We start from the raw sequence: 13,551 nt of genomic DNA on the forward strand, positions 1-13,551 counted from the left end.
CTTTATTATTTTTAATACAATTTGACTTTCCAAAAAGGAAAAAAACAAACAAAAAAAAAAAAAAAACAAAACAAAACAAAAACTTTCTTATTACAACGAACTATTTGACTTTCATATTACAACGAACTATTTGATTTTAATTTAACACAAAAGTGCAAACACCCCTAATTAGAAGAAGGCATGTTCAACAGAATCCTTAGACCCTATTTGAACTAATTGTAAAATGGATTTAAGTTAAAATGTTCCACTTAAAAATATGTAAAGATTGCGATCTTAGAAAGAAAAAAAAATCGTCAATGCTTCTTTTACACTTGACTTCTTGATTTTTAAAGTTTTCCAATTATTATTATTATTATTATTATTATTATTATTATTATTATTATTATTATTATTATTATTTTGAGTTGCGATATCTCCAAAATGTCCAAATATTTTAGACAAATTTTTAATAAAGTCCTAAATTTCATTTTTTTGAATAAAAAAGTCCTGACTTTTTCACCTTTTGAATAGAAAAGCCCAAGAAACCGACTAATTTATTCATTTTAGCCTTTTTTGACATGTTCAGGGGGTCATGAGACCAAATTGTTAAAAATACATTTATACATTTAAAATATATAAACATCTAGCTAAAAAGCTTTAAAAAACATATAAATACGTGAAAATACATATAAATACATAATACATAAAAAAATAACACATAAAAATACATAAAAAATATGTAAAATGGTTAAAAATACATATAAATAAGTAAAATATACGTTTATACATTTAAAACACATAAAAATACATAAATATAAACATATAAAAACATAAAAAGATATAAAAATACGTAATATATATATATATATATATATATATATATATATATATATATATATATTGACGAAATCTGCAAAAAAGTCTCATTATTTTCGAAAAATTAATAATTTGGTCTCATTACCTGTTGAACAAGTCAAAATGAGCTAAAGTGAATAAATTAGCCGGTTTCTTGGGCTTTTTATTTAAAAGGTGAAAAAGTCAGGACTTTTTTATTATTTAAGACTTTATTAAAAATTTTGCTTAAAATATTAAGACTTTTCTGAATATATCCCTTCTGAGTTAACTAGTAATGTGGGATTGCTTTCCATTCAATAACAACTTCCCACTAGTCACACATTGTTTGAATATATAGGGCGTGTTTGGCACGGAGCTTTTGGAAGCGTTTGGGAGCTTCTAGCTTTTAGCTTTTGACAAAACGCTCTAGTTTAAACAAAAAGCTTCGTTTGGCAGGACGAGCGTTTAGCTTTTAGTTTTAACAAAACGCTCTGATTCTAAAAGCTACTTCATGTAGCTTTTAACAAAACGTTCCGGATCTTTTAAAATCAATTTCCATAATTACCCTTAAAAATATATTTATATATATTTTTTATTTTGAATCAATTGTCCTTTTATGTAATTTTATATATTTCAAAAGCTTCCAGCTACTTTTGCCAAAAATTCATATAACAAATAAAAGCTACAGTTACACGCTACCAGCTACTCACTACTAGCTAACCGCTACCTGCTTCCAGCTAACAGCTACTTTTGTCAAACACGCCCATAGAGTAAAGCAGATACTTATTAAGTAAAAAGGGATAGAATGGTCACCTCGGTCCTAAGAAGGGAGAATGAAGAATGATATCCCATATTTAAGAGGATCCCAATTCATTTAATCAAGGTTCAAAAGAATCACAAATCGGTCCTTACATAAGGAAAATCAAGTTGGGTGATCCGACCTATAGAAGTACCCAATGTTATATAATATTACTTACACGAATATAGTTCTAGGACTATATTTTATCATGACCCGTGATAGATTATTACAAATATTGTAATTGGGTAAAAAAGTATTTAATTTTTTGTAAAACATTATTGTCTAAAAGAGTGACATAAATAGACAATGAGTCATTTGATTTTTTTTTTTTTTTTTCATATATTACAGTTTGAAAATGATATTTTATGAACACAAAGTTCTAGATGTTTATTTATATCATTTTTTTTTTCAAAATTTCTTTGTATTTTATAAATAAAAATAGTTAATCATCTATCTATGACTTTAACACTTATTTTATTTATAAAATATTATATTTTTATTATATTTTAAATGAGCGACTCTAGGTTTTAATGTTTTTCTTATTTATTTACCTGACTTAATATAAATAAAACTTTATATATTCAAATTATATAATTGTTTCCTTTTCACTTGATAGATAAAAATGGTCTTATCATTAGAATGGACATATCGTAGGTTTATTATGGGAAGATCAGAGGGCATGGGGCTTTGTAAAAGTGAAGTGTTATGATGAATATTTTGTTCGATATGGGTTTATTATGGAGAGATCAGAGGGCATAGGGCTTGGTAAAAGTGAAGTGCTATGATGAATATTTTGTCGGTGTATAGTCATTTGGTATAGCATATTAGTTGTGATATCGATGTATTTAATGAGTTAATTAAAAAAATTAAATATAAAGGTTAAAATATTTGAGAATTTTGAATTTATAAGAAAATAAGAAAAATAATGAATTATTATAATAGAAATGTTTTTTTATTTTTTAAATTGAAACAAATAATTTAAATAAATAAAAGAAACTAATAAAATTTAATTTTGAGAATTTTGAAATTAAAATGTAAGTTCATTAATTAAATTTATATCCATTTATTACTATATTTATTACAATTATTATATTAAAATATTATGTGGAATTTAATAAAATAGAAAAACTTATAAAATAACATGTGAAAAAAAATAATTCAAAATAATCATAAAACGATATTTGACAGATTAAATGAGAATGTGACAAGCGGTAAGAAAAACCTTCATTTATTAGAGAATATTTTTTTACGCGTAAAAACTTATATGATAAGTTTTCTAATGCCGATTGGATGTTCATGCGTGAAAACCATCCCACTAAAGTGTAAATGTGATGCGGATTGGATGTAGTTACGTGTTGTCACCGCCAATTGCATTTGTTTTGGAATAACAGCCAATCACATTTGTTTCTTCCAAATTTTCAAAAATGGTACAATGATCTATGGAGATACGATTTAAATGCATCTAAATGGTGTAAAAAGGAAAGATTGAAGCTCTAATTTTTAGTAATGGCTATTGGGTTTTTTCGGGTCAAAGAAGACAAACAAAAGTGGGTAGTGGGAGTAAAATTGACGATCACACGAATTCTCCGACTTTGTTTTCAATTGGTTACAATTATGGTCTCCTCACATCAATGTTTTAAAAATCGGTTTAAACCAACTGGTCGAACCGGTTGGACTAGGAATCGAGAAAGAAAGCAGTTCAATTATTACCGGTTTTATGTCTATTTCTGAACCGGATCGAATCGGCCGGTTTTTACAAAAATCTGGTTGAACCGGTTCATTTAAACCGGTTGAATCGGTTAAATTGAATAAAAACAAATGAAATTGAAACATTTTGCATAATAAACTTTGGTAGTTTTTTCACATTTATTAAAATTTTTCTGAATAAAAATACATGATAAATGTTATGAAGTTTTTTGATGCGTTTATATTTATCTAGGACTTTATTTTTTTTATACACATGGATTGATGTAAAACTTATGGTTATGAGATATTTTAATATATTTAGATTGATCTACAACTTGTTTTCATTTGTATTTTAATGTTTGAACTTGTAGATATCAAAATTTTGATTTGTGTATATATGTATGTGAATGAAAATACGAAAAAAGATGAAAATTATATAAACCGGTTTACTCAGCGGTCGAACCGGTTAAACCGATTGAACCGGAAACCGGTAACAATACTGGTTCAACTAAAAAACCGGTTTTTAAAACATTGTCTCACATGATGTATCTTAATCTCCTTACACGATCCTACTTATCTTCGAATTAAGTTAAACCTTCATCTGTATATACTTATATATGTTTATTTAATTTTAAAAATGAGTAATATGTTTATTTATTTTTTATTAGTAAAATGATTATTTAAGTCTAAAATTATATTTTATTATTTAATCTAATTTTAAAAATATATATAAATGATGCGGATTGTTAACTATTTCCATATGGTAGTAATATGGCACTGGATATGATGTTGCACAGAGATAACATCACTTGTTTAGTGAATATGTAATTACTATACCCCATAGTCTTATGGTGAAGTCGACTCTTTAGGTAGGTTGGTGAGAATGCACTCGACAACCATTTGACATTTATCTAGTTGACGTTTGGCATTTAAGAAGGGTTTTTTATTTTGCTTTTTTTTATTATAACTTATGAATGTTTTTACCTTTTTTACCTTTTTGTTCATTTAGCCGAAACTGAATTTTTAAAAACCGGGTCATCTGATATCCAATCCTTAACTATTTTTTACAACCTATAAATCCATCTACTATAATAAATGAAGATTTTTTGCCACATGTCCTCTTCTTATTCATTTAGACACATGACATTTTCTAGAATTTTTAAATTTTTTATTTTCCACTTGTCATTTTATTGTATTTTTCATTTTATTAAATTAAAATTTCACATTTAATGTGTAAGATAATATATATGTAAAGTATTTATTAGAAAGGGTTTATATATATAATGTATTCAATACATTAAAGTCACATTAATTTTAATAATTCAAAATTTTTCTCATATTTCTTATAAATTCAAACTTTTCAAATTGTTAAATTTTCATATTTAATTTTTTTTAATTAAACCCATGTAATACATGAGTCTCACACCTAGGGGTGTTCAAAAATATCCGCATCCAAAATATCCGATCCGAAAATCTGAAAATTCGATCCGAAATTATCCGAAATTTCGGATATCCGGATTTCGGATATCCGATATTTCGGATTTGGATACGGATAGTGAATTTATAAAGTTTCGGATATTTCGGATATCCGATATCCGAAAAAAATAATTTTTCTTTATTTTTTAATATTTTTAAATGAGAAATTAGAAATATTGACATGCTTAAAGGACTAATGTTCCCCACCATTTTCAACTTTTTCGTGACCATTCTTTCCAAACTTTTATTACAAACATTTCCATTTACAATCGTTATATATTTGTTTGTTATAATCCTGGTTCGTTGGCTTATAATCAAAAACTATTAAGTAAATGCTACATATATTTATTTGTTGCTATCGATATCCATCTATGTTGCAAGATTTAACATAGTTGCTATTATTAATTTTAAGAGTTGCGGTGATTTTACGGATCGGATGTTCAGATGTGGATATTTATTTTAATTTAATGAAATTCAGATATTCGGTTAATATCCGAATCCGTATCCGAAATTTCAGACATCCGAAATTTCGGATACGGATTCGGATATCAAAAATCAACTATCCAAATTTTCGGATATTCGATTTTGAACACCCCTACTCACACCTAGTGTTTTTATAAAGTTTTTTACGAATAAAAAATATTTTATATAGGTTGATATACCGAAAACCGAATTATTGGAATTTGTAAATGGTTAAACTTAAATTGCATATCTAATGCAAAAGTTCGATAAAAATTTGTTCAAATTTACCAAACTCTCATATCCAAAAATCGATTTTATATTTATGTATATAAACTCATGATAATAAAGGCTAAAAATTCTATCAAATAAGCACATATTTTTTTGTTAAATCTAAAATAATATAATAAAATCGTTAGACGTACCGGCAGAATGGATAACGGATATACATGTGTTTTCCAACCAAACATGTTTTCTTAAACTATGCTAATCATTATCTTAATATACACACAAAAACATGTTTTTTTTTTTTTTGTTTTTTTTTTGTTTCTAGAATATTATTTTTATCGAAAATTTATTTTAATTATATCAAAATTCATAATTTTTTATTCTCTATAAAGACATCCATATTGATATGATTTTGAAATAAAATAAAAAAAATTATGTAAGGATCCTCAAAAAAAAATTATTTTTTTTCTGAGGATCCTTACATAATCAAGATCCTAGAAAGTTTACACTTTATAAGAACACTGAAATAGTTAAACATCAATTTGGGATCTTAAAATAGTTAAGATCTTTTATAAAAATAACAAAACTGTAAGCATTAACCAGGGAAAATAATTTTAAAGGATAGATAGAACATGATGCTTTATAATCTTTTGAGTTAGGAGAAATTTGGAGTTGCGACTCCTTTAACAAAATCTTAGAGTTTGTGTACGGAAGGATCCTTACTTTAGGATTTCATCATGAAAGATCCTTATTGACCTTTTACTTAGCAAATCGGGGACGATCCCTCTTTAAGAAATAGCTGAGAACAATCCTAACTTAAAATGCAGTTAGGAAGGATCCCTATTTGTAGCATGACAAGGCTACAAGCCTTAAACATTTCCTGGGGACAAATCTCATCTTAAGGTAACATGTTAATGTTATAAATTTTAGAAAATTACTTGGGAAATGTCCCAACTTAAGATAACACGCTAGTGTTATAAATCTTAGGAAATAATTGGGAAAAATCCCAACGTAAGATAACACTTTAGTGTTATAAACCTTAGGAAATTATTGGGGAATATCCTAACTTAGGACGCATCAGTGTTATAAAACTTATGAGATTACTGGGCAAGATCCTAACTTAAGATAACACATTAGTGTTATAAAACCTTCTGTTTAAATGTTAGAATTTTGACATATGTTAGGAAATAAGAGGGTTGCGAAGCCACTGAAACGTGAAATGATCCCCTTCTTCACACCCCATAGTAAGATTTTGTGCGTCCAAGCGAGGTGTAGAAACCTTAACTCGTATGAAAGAGGTAATTAGCTCTTTATGCCTTAGAGGGGACTAAGTACCCTTAATCATAGGAGAGATGATTAGTCTCTGTTAGTAGTGTTGGAATAGTGTCTAAGGCTGCAACTATATTAGGAAAGTATTTGACCCGGTTGTGCATGGTCCTTTTGGGTTGCCTTCACCATAGCAACTTGATAGGATGATTTATTAAGAGAGAATAAATATTATTAATATATTATAAGAATAATATAAAGAATAATAATATTGTTATTTGATTAATATAAGTCATAAATTAATTAGAATTAATTTGGTGACTTAAAGAGATTAATTAAATAAGAGGGTATAAACTGTCAATTGTTTGATAGTTAAACTTTAGACTGTAAATCCTTTGTGGATAGAGGTTGGACGAATTCTAGAAGCTGAGGATAGCTTAAAATCGTCCATTGCTTATCTAAGGAAAGGATTTGGATTGCTTTAAAGAAAGATTATCCAACTAGGGTTTAAGGTGAAACCCTTAAGGAGTCTACAAGTATAAATAGACCCTATGGCTAAGGGAAATCGGCATCTCATCTCAAGTAGAGAACCCATGGCGGGATTTCCTCCCCTATCCTCTCTCTCAAATCATCCTCCTTGCTTTTTGGTGTTTGTAAGCCATTAGAGGAGTGACAATTGTGACTCTAGAGCTCCAAGACAACAAGATCAAACAAGAGATCCAAAGGTATGCTTCTAGATCTGATTTTGTATTGTTCTTATACCTAATTAGTCATTAGAAGTCTTGGATTCAAAGCATGTTTAATTAGAAAGCCTAGATCCAAGCATTAGGGTTTTGCATGCGCACATAGGAAAGAAACCCATCAGTGGTATCAGAGCCTAGCTTGGTTTCTATTAAATTGTTGCTTGTTTGTTTGATTCTTAACTGCAAAATTCGATTTTTATGTTTCTGAGTCATGGACTCTGCGAGTTCCATAGTGGACTCGGCGAGTTGGCCTGACTCGGTGAGTCCCTTGGTGCACTCGGCAAGTCCAAGCGTCAGGAAAGGCCAGATTCGGGATTTCTTCATGATTATCTTATGGAAACTTACCTTAATCATATTAGATCAACCCTAATCCAATTTTTTTGACTATAATCTTGATCTAATTAAAGATATTTATCAACTAATAAAATATTTAATTTCTTTATATGATAATTAATTAATTATTTTGATTAACTTGGTAATTATCTTGCAGGAAATCTTGAATAAATCAAATATAGATAATTAGGAAATTAATTGTTAATTAAAATTATTTGTTATTTGATCCTCCATGTTTTAAATGTTTAAAACTTGTCCTCAAGTTTTGAAATTTATGTTTTGTGATTAAAAGTTTTAATTTAGACAATTTAAATTTCAAACCCTAGATTTTTACAAGTTTAAAATACAACCTTATACTAATATAATATTACAAGATTAATATATATATGTATAACTAAAATGCTAGTCTTACCGTTAGTAGGCCTCATTCACGAAGCCGATCTATAAGGTGGGTATAAGGTTGCGGCCTATAAAATGGCGCTTAATGGGTGTACAGGTGGAGGGTCGTTAGCTGAACGGGTAGGATAGGGCAACCTCATCCTCTCATTAAAAGTATAATATGAAATACAAAGTAACTACACATTTTTTTAAAATTTCCCAATCTTAGTTACTTTAGGAAAAGTGAATTGATGCAATCCCATGAAATTACACTTTGCACCCTTGATAAGAAGTTAGTGGAGCGTGTGTGGTTTACCGGCACACTAATTGGTTCTAAGCAAAGGTGGCAAAGGGTGATTCCTTGTTTATCATAGTTCGATGGAGCGTGTGTGGTTTACCGGCACATCGAATAGGTAATCGTTACAATGAAGGCACTATATGAATTTGCATGGTAATTCACACCCGCTTTGTGATCCTCAGTATCCCAGTCACAAACAAGAGGGGCATATCGAGATTTAAACATGCCATTGAATAGTTTCAATGAATCTCATCCGAACCTAGGAATTCTAAATACATTTAGGACTTATAGTTAGGTTTTTTATGGTGGAGAATTAGTGAATCGTCATTCACTTACCTTCATATTATTTGCATGTTGGATTACGGCATCCCTTTTCTAATATGTAAATATTGTTGTTGGATCCTATCCCTAATTTTTCTTATTGGGTGATAATTAGGGATTCATATTCTAATCTATCTTTGTCCTTTCTATTTGTAGATGTCGAACGCAAACAACGCTGCTGCTAGTTCTTTCACATTGATGAGCCTTTGTCAAAAGGTCACCTTCGATGGAACGAACTTTAGCGAATGGATAAGATACATTCGCACCATTGCTCGCTATGAGGATAAGTAGTATGTCCTCGATGAGAAGCTCGAGAAGATTAACCCTGAAATCGCTACTCCGGCTGAAATGACCGTTTTTGAAACTCATGAGCGCGATGCAACGAAGGTACATTGCATCATGATAGCCACCATGAACTCCAAATTCCAAAAGTCCTATGAGGACATGTACCCATACGAAATGCATCAAGATTTATTGGAGAGATACCACCAGAACGCGAGACAAGAGCGTTATGAGATTTTCACTATCATGATTTCCGCTAAGATGGGTCATGGAGAGTCTCTTACCGTGCACCTGCAAAAGATGCAAAGGTATGTCGACCGCCTTCGCAAGTTGAATGTTGACTTTGGGGAAGACTTGGCGATCGACATGGTGCTTCACTCTTTGCCTCCGAGTTACAATCAATTTAGGATGACCTACCACATGAACAAAGAGGAGGTCACCCTAAGAAAACTCCAAGGTCTCTTGAGGGTCGCTGAGAGCAACTTCAAAGACAAGTCTGTTGCATCAACTCCCAATCCATCCGCTGCTCCTGTCTTGGCTATTGGTCAAGGAAAGGGAAAGAAGAGGAATGCTTCATCTAAGAAATATCGCAAGGTTAAAGCCCGAGATGGTGCCTCTTCTAGTGGGACCAAAGTTGATCCTGCTAAGCCCTGCCCTAACCCAAAGGAGGCAGAGTGCCACCACTGCCATAAGATAGGACATTGGAAGAGAAGCTGCCTAGAGTACCTGCAAGCCATCAAGGAAGGAAAGATCAAGCCATCTTTCGCAGGTATGTACACAATTAAATCTAACGATTCTAATCATGCTATTTCTTGGGTTCTTGATACCGGTTGTGGTTATCACATTTGTTCTAATGTGTAGGGACTAAGAAGAAGTAGGGAGGTGGAGCAAGGAAGGATCAATCTAATCATGGGGAACAGAAGATCGTCGCCTGTGACCAAGATTGGAGTGTATTATTTAGTGCTTAGGAATAATTTATGTTTAGATTTGAACAATTGTTGCTATTCGCCAGAAATGGCTAGAAACATCATTTCATTTCATGGTTTATTTAGACAAGGTTTTAGATTTTCTTTTAATAATGAGAATGGTTCTATTTTGGCTTATCTAAATGGTGTTTTTTATTTTGAAGCTACACCATGTAATGGAATTTATGAAACTATTATGATTGTTGATTACTTAGGAAATGATGTTTTAAACATAGATTCTTCCAATAGTATGGATAAAGCATCCTTGTGGCATTGTCGTCTTGGACATGTCAACAAGAAACGCATAGCCCAACTCCAAAAGGATGGAGTGTTGGAGTCATTCGACCTTAGGGAAGATGACACGTGCGAGTCTTGTTTGCTTGGAAAGATGACTAAATCACCCTTCACGAGTACGTGTGAAAGGGGTAAGGGTCTATTGGAGCTAATACATACCGATGTATGTGGACCGTTTAGATCAACCACGAAGGATGGGAACCGCTTCTATGTAACTTTTAACGATGATTATAGTAGATATGGGTATATCTATTTCATCAAGCAAAAGTCAGAAACCTTTGAAAAGTTCAAAGAGTTCAAGAATGAAGTGGAGAATCAATTGGGCAGGAAAATCAAGATGCTTCGATCCGATCGAGGAGGAGAGTACCTAAGTCTTGAATTCCACGATTATCTCAAGGAGTGTGGAATAATTTCACAATTGACGCCTCCTAGGACACCGCAGTTGAATGGTGTGGCAGAAAGGCATAATCGAACCTTATTGGATATGGTTCGCTCTATGATGAGTTGTGCTTCACTACCTATCTCTTTTTGGGGGTATGCCTTAGAGACTGCCGCCCATATCCTTAACCGAGTCCCTACTAAGAAGGTTACCAAAACACCTCACGAGATGTGGACAGGGAAAGCTCCCTCGTTGGCACATATCAAGGTTTGGGGTTGCGAGGCTTTCGTAAGACGAGATACTCACGAAAAGCTCGAACCTCGAAGTGAGCGATGTATTTTCATTGGCTACCCGCAGAAATCCTTTGGATATCTCTTCTATAGACCGAAGGACAATGTTGTCTTTGTTGCAAGGAGAGGAGTTTTCCGAGAGCGAGAACTCATAGGCCAAGGAAACAGTGGGAGGCAAATCGAGCTTGAAGAGATTCAAGAGTCGATAGATGAAGGAACCTCTACCGCTGGCACTCAACCCGAGGAGGAAGCTCCGGTTGAACCGATTGACGAGTCCTTACCTCTTAGACGTTCCGATAGAGTTAGAGTTCAACCCCAGTTTTATGGTTTTCATATCACTACTAAAAGGGACACGTATATTAGTGATGGTACACTAATAAATCTTGATGAACCTAATAGCTATAAGGAAGCCATGGCAGGCCCAGAGTCTGCGAAATGGAAAGAGGCAATGGATAGCGAGATCCAATCCATGTATGATAACCAAGTTTGGAATTTGGTTGATAATGTGCCTGGACGTAAGACCATTGGGTGCAAATGGATCTTCAAGAAGAAGACCGACGTGAATGGAAACGTACACACATATAAAGCGCGATTGGTTGCGAAGGGCTTTACTCAAACTCCCGGAGTTGACTATGATGAGACCTTCTCACCAGTTGCGAAGATAAAATCTATTAGAGTGATGCTAGCGATTGCCGCATTTCATAATTATAAGATTTGGCAAATGGATGTCAAGACCGTTTTCCTTAACGGAAAGTTGGCTGAGGATGTTTACATGGCTCATCCAGAGGGGTTTGTAGATCCGAAGCATCCGAATATAGTGTATAAGCTTGAGAAGTCCATTTATGGACTTAAGCAAGCGTCTCGCAGATGGAATCTTTGCTTCGATGAGAAAGTCAAAGAGTTTGGATTTGTACGAAGCGAAGATGAATCATGTGTATATGTCAAAGCCAGTGGGAGTATAGTTAGCTTCCTCGTTCTATATGTCGATGACATATTACTCATAGGAAACGACATCCCGACTCTGCAAGAAGTTAAGTCATGGCTAGGGAAGTGCTTCGCTATGAAGGACCTCGGAGGGGCTTCTTACATTTTGGGGATAAGGATAGTGAGAGAAAGAAGTAAGAGATTAATAGGACTTAGTCAGAACACTTATTTAGAGAAGGTACTAAAACGTTTTAGAATGGAAAACTCGAAAAAGGGAGAATTACCGATAGAAAGTAATGCCAAGTTGAGTAAGACTCAAAGTCTGAGTACCGAAGCTGAAATAGCAGAAATGAGCCGAGTACCATACGCTTCCGCAGTTGGCTCAATCATGTATGCTATGACTTGTACTCGCCCTGATGTAGCCTTTGCTTTGAGCATGGTTAGCAGATATCAAGGGAATCCTGGCAGATTCCATTGGATTGTGGTGAAGAATATCCTTAAGTACCTTCGGAGGACGAAGGAATGGTTATTAGTCCTCGGAGGGAGTGATGACTTGAAGGTGCGAGGGTATAGTGACGACAGCTTTCAGACCAACAGGGACAACTACCGTTCGCAGTCGGGCTGGGTCTTTACCCTGAATGGAGGAGCAGTGACATGGAAAAGTTCCAAGCAGGAAACCGTAGCTGATTCAACGTGCGAATCAGAGTACATTGCAGCGAGCGAAGCGTCGAAGGAGGCAATATGGCTAAAGAACTTCATCAGTGATCTTGGAGTTGTACCTGCCATAAAGGAGCCCATGGAGATTTTCTGTGATAATGAAGGAGCGGTTGCCTTGACCAAGGAACCGAGGGATCATGGTAGATCATGACATATCGACAGAAAATATCATTTTATTAGATATCGTGTAGAAGAAGGACAACTCGTAGTGAAGAGGATATCATCAGAAGATAACCCAGCAGATCCGCTTACAAAGGGACTGAGTAGGGTTAAGAATTTGCAGCATGCTAGGAGTATTGGGCTGAAGGATGATATTAGCATATATTAGATAGATAGTATTAGAAATGTGTAATAGATAAATGTAATTAACATTTGATGATTAAATAAAGGAGTTTTATTTATGAGTAATGTTACTGTCTTATGTTAATTGTTTAACTATTGCTTCTCTTTGCTTGTTTTGACTTCCAGAATAATTGAGTTTATTAAGAATAATCGAATTATTCAAATTGTCCACAATCGTTCATATGTTGGAAGTAGATATGAATGAAGATTTTCATGAATTGGTATGTAGATTGTCTAAATGGTGTTAGACATAGCAAAGGGTTGCTGCAACGTTCATGAGTGCTTATGAACTAGTTTTGAGCATTGGAACAAACCCGCGCTTGCTGGAATCACCTTATGGAATATGATATAAAAGGGTGATTGCAAGACGATAATATCATATAGTCTTAAAACCTAGATATATGGTTTGTTATTTGTTAATTGATTGTACATTGATAATGCGAAAACGCATCAGTAACTCGGTGTTATAAAACGCATTGTTGTGTATGGTTGGTTAATGAATAAGTAAATGCATATAAGTCGAAGTTTATCTGTAACCTTTATCCAAGAAGGTAAAAG

The sequence above is a fragment of the Lactuca serriola genome, chromosome 4, assembly GCF_051521515.1.
Source record: "Lactuca serriola cultivar US96UC23 chromosome 4, Lser_US96UC23_V15, whole genome shotgun sequence".
Lineage (NCBI taxonomy): Eukaryota > Viridiplantae > Streptophyta > Magnoliopsida > Asterales > Asteraceae > Lactuca > Lactuca serriola.